The sequence below is a fragment of the Vicia villosa genome, linkage group LG1 (genome assembly GCF_029867415.1).
Source record: "Vicia villosa cultivar HV-30 ecotype Madison, WI linkage group LG1, Vvil1.0, whole genome shotgun sequence".
Classification (NCBI taxonomy): Eukaryota; Viridiplantae; Streptophyta; class Magnoliopsida; order Fabales; family Fabaceae; genus Vicia; species Vicia villosa.
In genome coordinates this window covers 184,522,861-184,531,428 of record NC_081180.1, presented here as the reverse complement: position 1 = coordinate 184,531,428, position 8,568 = coordinate 184,522,861, and positions in this window count along the sequence as shown.

The following is an 8,568-nucleotide window of genomic DNA, read 5'->3' as shown; positions in this document are numbered from 1 at the left end:
ACACTTGATCGATGAGAAAAGACTTGCAGCTATCTGTCATGGCCAGCTATACCAAAAGCGCATGATCAAAGCATTCAACAAGAAAGTCAAAAGTCAAGCATACCAAACTGGTGGCTTGGTTATCAAACGCATCATCTTACCACAAGGTGATCCCAGAGGCAAATGGACCCCCACCTACGAGGGACCATTCATAATCAAGAAAATATTCTCCGGCGGTGCCATGTTGCTTACCACCATGGATGGCGAGGATTTCCCACACCCTGTGAATGCGGACATAGTCAAAAAGTACTTTGCTTAAAAAAAAATACAGCTCGCTAAGTTGAAAACCTGAAAGGGCAACTTAGGCAAAAATGAGCGTCTCGGTGGATTGAAAACCCGAAAGGGCGATCCAGGCAAAAATTAGAGACAAAACAAATACAATCCCGGTAGGCTGAAAACCTGAAAGGGCAGCCTAGGCAAAAATTAGGGAATAAAGCATACAACTATGTCCCGCTCAGCTGCCTACTCACCGACAAGGTTCAACACCTCAAAGACACCGATCAGTCCAATCACTTTCTTCCAACAAGTGAGGGATGAGATGCTCGAAGACAGATTGGCAATAGCAGAATTGAAACTTGACTGGATCGTTCTCACATAGCTATTTCTTTTCATAAATACTTTTCAAAACTTTCTGACAATTTCCTACTTCTAGGATTGTTGTCTCCCTATACTAATCCGCCTATCACGGCACCTTTTCAAAAATCAATGCAGCTTATAACTAACATTTTTTCTGTTTTGAATACGCGAGCATCCCAATGATATTTTGAATGAACATATGCATTTGAATATGATTGATGTTTACCAGGAAAAACAGGAATAGCATTCCGGACATGTCCCAATTATTTGGACATTATCCTAAACCAGCATCAGAAGGAAGTTTCCCCAATGGAGACACATTCCTCAACAAATCCCTCAAAAAGATTTTTCTTTCGAAAGAAGTCTTATTCCCCAGCAGGGTTGTTCCAGATTACTGTCTTCAGAAGGTGTGATCTCCGCACCCAAACTTGGTCAGATAGTGCATCGGAGGATTATGCATCTTCCTCATTCCCACTCCAAAGGGCGTCACAGTCCGAACTCTCAAAACTACTGTTCATCCCCGAGCAGTAATCAAAGATCCTTCAATAGAACATCCTGGTTCTCAAAGAATTTCCCCAACCCAGGGTACTCAAGCGAGACAGAAGATCATCAACAACCACGATGCCTTCACTTCCAAATGGCTAGCAGGGATTTATTTTCCCAATCACAATGCCTTCATTTCTTGACGACTAAGCTGGGATTTATTTTCCCAATCAGGAGCTTGACACGCTCTAAGCTGCATAAACCATGCATCACATTCACACTCATATTCACATTCACAATCATGCATCATACGCATATTCATACACAACATAACTTGCATATTTCTCCTCTAGCTCGAGGATCTCATATCATACATGCATCATAGACATCGCATATTATTAACTTGATTTTTCAGGTAGACAGATGTCTTCAGCAAAGATGTTCTCACTCACATGCAGTGTTCATCCTGAATCTTATTCAGACAAGCAGTCCTTTCAGATACAATCAAACCAAAGATTCACTCTGAAGAACTCTCATTCTCAACTCATTTATCATCTAACATTGCTAGTCTAAGGCGATACCTCAGACGGTTCCAGAACGATCTAGCATTTCAGATCTAAGGCGATACCTCCGACGGTTCCAGAACGATCTAGCATTTCAGATCTAAGGCGAAACCTCAGACGGTTCCAGAACGATCTAACATTGCAGATCTAAAGTGATACCTCAAACGGTTCCACAATGATCAACTTTCAAATCCTTCATCAAGATATAATCAACAGATTCATTCTGATGAACAAACCATCAACACATTGTCCAGGTGGCATCCGAAAGCCCATCTCAGGTAATGTTTCAATCTGCCAACAACATTTCACAGACAACATTCAAATGCAACTTCCAACATCTCTGCTGATCAAGGTAAGTGCAAATTTTCAGGGCATCTATTTATTCAATCATCTTCTACCCTCAGATTTCAGACAATCTCTTCAGGTTTAAGAAGATTGAATAGGGGCAACTGTTATACCCCAAAATTTGCCCACCTATTTTTCAAGAAAACTCCAATCTGAAAATTAAGGGTCTCATATAATCATGGATTTTTATTTCAACAAATATCCTGACATATGAAATACTTAGTTTTTAGAATTTTTCTTATACAGTAATTTGGCTTGCAGTTGAATTTATTCTTACGCAAACGCCAAATACTGTTTATTACTTCACACATGCTATTTATTTATTTACAGATAAATAGTACTGACACAATTGGTACAGAGTTAAATCTTTTTGCAGGCGCAGAATCAGGAAACTCAGACTGTACTGGTAACAGTATATATTAGTTATTTATTATGTCTGTGTTTTTAACAAGTCATGTAAATAACTTTAATTTTTCAAACATAAAACAAAAACAACAAAAAAAAGAAAATTAACTTTGACTGTTGATTTTTCACTCTAACTGCTGCATCAATACCTGGACAGTCAGTTGACAGCCAAACTGCTGGCAGTACAATTCTCAGTGTTTTGTACCATCAATCAAATCAATCTTTCACAATTCAAATTTCCAAGATTTTTGTGTTAGAAGTCTTCTGAATATCACGCGATTAGCAGAAACTCAGCACTGCACAAAAATCAGGTACGCTTAACTGTCTCCTACACAAACAGTCCCTAATCAGGGTTTTTCTTGTTTTTACAGGAGCAACAAGTTTTTGAGAGCTCAAATGGATTTCATATACATCCATACATCTCAAAGTACCATCATACAAATTTTCAAACTTCAATTCACTCAGACGCACCGTCAGCAGCTCAAACAGTCAACAGACGACCCGTTTGACCAAAAAAGTCAACTGACAGTCAAAAATGAAATTTTTTGTCAAAGTCCATATTTTGTCAAAGGATTCAACATTTGATCATTGGATGATCACAATTCATCAAGGAAAGATCAAAAATCAACAAAACCCTAAGATTCAAAATTAGGGTTTTTGCCTGCAAAGTCAACTCAACTTTGACTGATCATAACTCTCTCATCCTTCATCCAAAAAATGTCAACCAAAGCTCATTTTGAAGGAAATTCAATTATCTTTCAAATGCAATTGATCCCATGGTCATTGCATTCACCATTTGGAAAATATGGCCAAAGACATTACAGGTCATTTTCAAAGTCAACAAAAAGACACTTTTTTCAAAAGGACACACAAGGAGAACCAAAAATCATTTTGACATGAGACCAAAGACATTGGTTAGAGGACTCTTTGAGGTTTCCAAAAAGTGCAAGATCTCCTTCATATGACAAAAATTGAAGGATTTACACCTTGTTGAAGTTGGCTAAATTTTGGGAAAATGCATGAAATCAACATTGCTCAAAAATGTTTTTTTCCAAAAGATGCCAAGTTTTTGTGGTCCAAACATCTTTTCCATGTTACTATGGGCCTCCCACGACCAAGACAAAGCCCACATCTATATTATCCATTTTTGACATGATTTTATCTTATTTTAAGATTAAAATCAAAGGAAAATTGCATGGATAATTGGTGACTTGGTCTCCAAGTATGACTCACCTCCAAAATCTTCAATTTTCTGCAGAAGATTGATGCCCAAGGCAAGAGCATTGAATGGAGTCAAGGCTTGGTCAAAAATTCAAAGTTTTTTAATATTAAAGAACCAAACTTTCAACAAAGGCAACTATAGCTTCTTGCTTCACTTCCAAGCAGCCTTTGGGCTATAAAAGGAGTAGCATACTTCAGCAACAAGGGGAGGAGACGATTTGTAACAAGAGCATAGCCTTCTTCATCACAAAAATTCTCCAAAAATCTCAAAACTTTGTAAAATTCAAATTCAATTCTCCAATCAATATTAATACAAATCAAGCATTCTAATCATCTTCTCAAACATAATAGAGTAAGATTGAACTCTAAATATAGGCCTATGAGAGTCGTGTAGTGCATATAAGTGTTCTTCATGTATATATGCCCTAACTTTCGTTTTCATATATACAATTAATATCAATGTAAACTAACCATTCTATCATGCTCATAAGGTCCCATGTAGATGATCTGGGTCTTAACATGCCAACTCCCACGTGAAAATTAGCCTATACCATTAACCATTGAACATGAGTGTTCATACTTGAATCCTTTCGAATCCATAGTTACAAGGCTTGAATTGAAAAACTAACACCACCATCGTGTTCAGGAGACAATTTTAAGTCAGTCTGGGTCCTTTTCTTTTTCGTTCATGGCTGTTTTTGTAGGTTTTCAAAAAGCATGGAAATCTGAAGGAAAATCCGCAGGAAATTCCATAAGTAAATCCGCAGCTAATTTCGCAGGTACCAAGGAAGAAGATGATGAATAGTGGCGCTGAAATTTTGACCGCTTGCGTGGCAATTTCTAATCATCCCATTCGCTGGTCAAAAAACGTGGACCCCACGTTGAACCCTTGACTTCAGCATGATCACATGTTGAACCTCAAACCATGTGCATCATGTATCCACGCATCTGGGCCTTTGATCTCCATCAGTTCTTCATCCAACGCGCCTGATCCAGCAATCCACACCATGGACTTTCAATCATGCCACACCAGATCATATCCTTTTTATATTTTCTATTTTTATTTTATTTTTATTGCAAAAATAATTAAAAATACTTAAAAAATTCCAAAAATTCCACAAAAAATATTTTAGACTTCTAAAAATATATATTATTTTCTGAAATAAAAATATTTTATTTTTCTTCAAAATTTCAATATTTTTCATAATTAATTAGTATGTATTTGTATATTTGCTTATTAATTATTTTAATTAGTCAAAAAATCATAAAAAAAAATTGTTCTTTGTGTTAAATATTGTTTATATATCATAAACTAATTTTGTACATATTTAGGATAATTTTCTCTTTAAGTTTTAATTATTTGTGTAATTATTTGCATAATTATGTTTTAATTAACTTAAAAAATCCAAAAACAATTTCAAAAATTACAAAAAAATTAGTTTTGTTCTAAAAATCAGTTAACAAATGTTTTATACATATTCTAAACTTATTTTCTAAGTTTAATCATCTTTTTATTTTTTTTTCTTTCTTTATTTTAAATTAATTAATAATGCATTAATTATATTTAAAATAAATCATAAAAAATCCAAAAACATGCCTTTTATTTATTACAATTTAAATTCCTAGATAAATGTATAGGATGTCAAATTCATGTAAATAGGCTAGTTTACATTTCCCGCACAATCGATGTAATAGCGTAGATTTACTTTCTGCACTTTACATTTCCGCATTTTAATTTCCAGCACCCATATAAACTGCATGTATGTCAAAGATAAAACTGAACCGTCAGATCACTAACTTCAAAGATAAATATCTGAATTCAATCACAATCACATTTGCACCTCCTAGGGTAACCCCTTTTCACTCTTTTCAAAATCAAAGTTACATTTCTACTGTTTCGAGTACAAAATCGAACCTTTTGTTTATATCCGACGAATGGATAGATTTTTAAAGGGAACAAGGATAAAGACCTCCTAACTCAGGGTAGACCTCCTAGTTTGCTTGCTCAAAATCAAAACAAACAAAATTCTCATACACTGTTGTTTTTTTAAAACGAATTTTCCAAAAGACAATATTTTGTATACATCCAAACACGGATCATTACAAAATTAACGATCTTTTCAAAACATCTTTCGAAAGATAAACAAGCATTTGTATATATCCGCACAAGGATCATTACAAATTCTATTTGCAAAGGTATTTCAAAAACACAGGTAAAGCATTCCGAATCAATTGAAAAGTAAAGCAAATGAGCTAAGCAAACTAAAGAGCCCATGGATAACCATGGATACAAAGGGTGCTAACACCTTCCCTTTGTATAACCTACCCCCTTACCCAGAATCTCTCAAAGGTCTTTTTTCTGTTTCTTTTATAAACCTTTCCTTCATTGGATAAAATAAAAGGTCGGTGGCGACTCTGTAAACTTTTTCAAAAGTGACGCGAAAGCGTCCGATCGACAAAAAAGAGTCAGTTCACGTATCCCACCCACGGAGGGGTATGGCCCGAAAGGACGGTCCACAGACACCAACACCATTTTAAATACATTTGTATCTTTCTTTATTCAAGTATCTTTTCAATTCCTTTATTTTTTTCGTTTAACTTTCATTTCGAAGCATTTTACGTTTCTGCATTTAACATTCTTGCACGTTATATTCTTGCACTTTATATTTCCGCAGTTTACACGCTTTTTATGTTTTCTTTGTCGAAGTTATATTAACATGTATAACAAGTGTTGTTTCACATGAATAGTCATATGATCATATCACAAACGAGTTTTCGAAGCAAGAACAAACAAACATGGACCAAATCATATCAAAAGACAATTGTTTGACTATGTCCTATGATTAATCTAGTCGATCATGCGAGTAACCAAAGTATATTTTATAGTTTGGAGGACTAGCGGTTGTTTACCGAAAATCACCGTAAACAGTGGGTAACGCGCAGGTGACAAAGATTAGAGTTGCTTGAGGTATGAAGTGGCGCCTAGTATTGTGTAGATTGAGTGGGGTCTTGCTCTGATACGTACCATCGGGGATGAACGTTTGTTTTGTTATTATGTTATGAATTGTTTTTGAAAGATTGTGAGAGCATTATAAATTCTGTTTTATTTGTTGCGATGTTGATTTTTAAGTTGTTGAAGATGATGACTGACACAATTTGAATTGTTTCCGTTGCATTAATAAAGTGAAGTTGAACATCAAGATGATTGCAAAGTCGGTTCATCCAATAAGTATGTTATGTATCCATTTCTTAAATGATTGAGCATATTATTTGATGTTGAAGATGTAGCATCCTATTTCATGTTGATTGGAAATTTTAATTACTCTGATTTTTATTTAAATATTGATGGGGAAAATAGGGTGTTACACTATGACACCACATCCACCACAATCCAAGGACTACCTTTTGGGTTAGGGATAAGAACATTTATGATTTGGCCTACGACTTATTCTTAGAGACGATAAGATGCACTATGCCAAATTTGTCTTTTAGCAGCACCCCTACTAAAGCGCTTTTAGGAGAAAGCGCTGGCATAGGTTTCGCTAAAAACAAAATAAAAAAACACGCAAAAAAAGCGCTCTTAAAGGGGGGGGTACGAAAGCGCTTTCTAAAAGCGCTCTTATAGGGGGGTACGAAAGCGCTTTCAAAAAGCGCTCTTATAGGGGGGGGTACGAAAGCGCTTTCAAAAAGCGCTCTTATAGGTGCCTTATGAAAGCGCTTTCAGAAGCGCTCTTAAAGGGGGGTACGAAAGCGCTTTTATCCTAAAAAGCGCTGGTAAAGGCAGGGCTACCAGAGCGCTTTCTAAAAGCGCTTTCATAGCTGTTTCGTTAATTAAAATTTTTAAAATCAAAATAATAGTTGTTTCATAATCCCTAATTCTTCTTTCACTGCCATCGCTGCCCAGAACGAAGAAACGAAGAACCATCGCTGCCATCTACGAAGAACTCCATAAAAACTCCATAAAAACTCCTCAAAACTGTATCTCATCCTCAAAACCGCCCAGAAAAACAAATACGAAGAGAAGACGAAGCTAGAACGAAGAACAAACCCTGCCCAGAAAACGAATTCGAAGCTAGACGAAGAACAAACCCTGCCCAGAAAACGAATACGAAGAGAAGACGAATGTACACGATTTATAGTTCTGTTTTTGACATTTGAAAGATGAATGCAATCGTTTTCTAAGCTAGCCACCACCCTCCTCTATATCTATCTATCTATCGATACTATTCCTCTCAGCTAGGTTTGTTTAGTATGGATGAATGCAATCGTTTTCTAATTTCCATTGTTGAAATTTGAATATTTATTACTGTTTGTGACAAATCTCTGGTTGGTTTGAAAATCAAATTTTTAAACAGGTGATTAATAGTTTCCTACCTATGACATTCCTGAAATTTGTATCAGTTTTGAAAATTTTGGTTTCTCTGTTCTGTTTCCCTAATTGCATGTGATACATTAGAATATGGCTTTATGTATTGTTTAGCTACTTTTGAACTATGCTTGTGTTAATTCAAACCTAATTGGATTATTAAATTAATCCCATGATTATGTTCATGCTTTTAAATATATAATCAACATTATACAGCAGAGAATTAGCAGGCAAACAAGCAATAAGCTGCGTCGCTACTCCTTTAAAGTGTAGTTTATGTTTGTATAATGTAAACTATCTCTATCTTTTTTATTTTATTTTTTCTACTTAGCTCTCAATATTGATTGTAGAAGGAACTAAAAAGCCTAAATTTTTGGAGGTGTTATTCTTAATCTATTCTATAAATTGTATATACTGTTTGAGATTGCTTTTGCCTTGGATTCTAATATAGCTTGGCTTCTGTTTTAACAGTGGCATAAGGGTTGGGTGTGGTGGTTTTCAAATTTTAATTTGTATTTGTACATCTTTTTCCGATTTTTTTTGGTGTTCCATGAAAGTTTTGTTTGATTT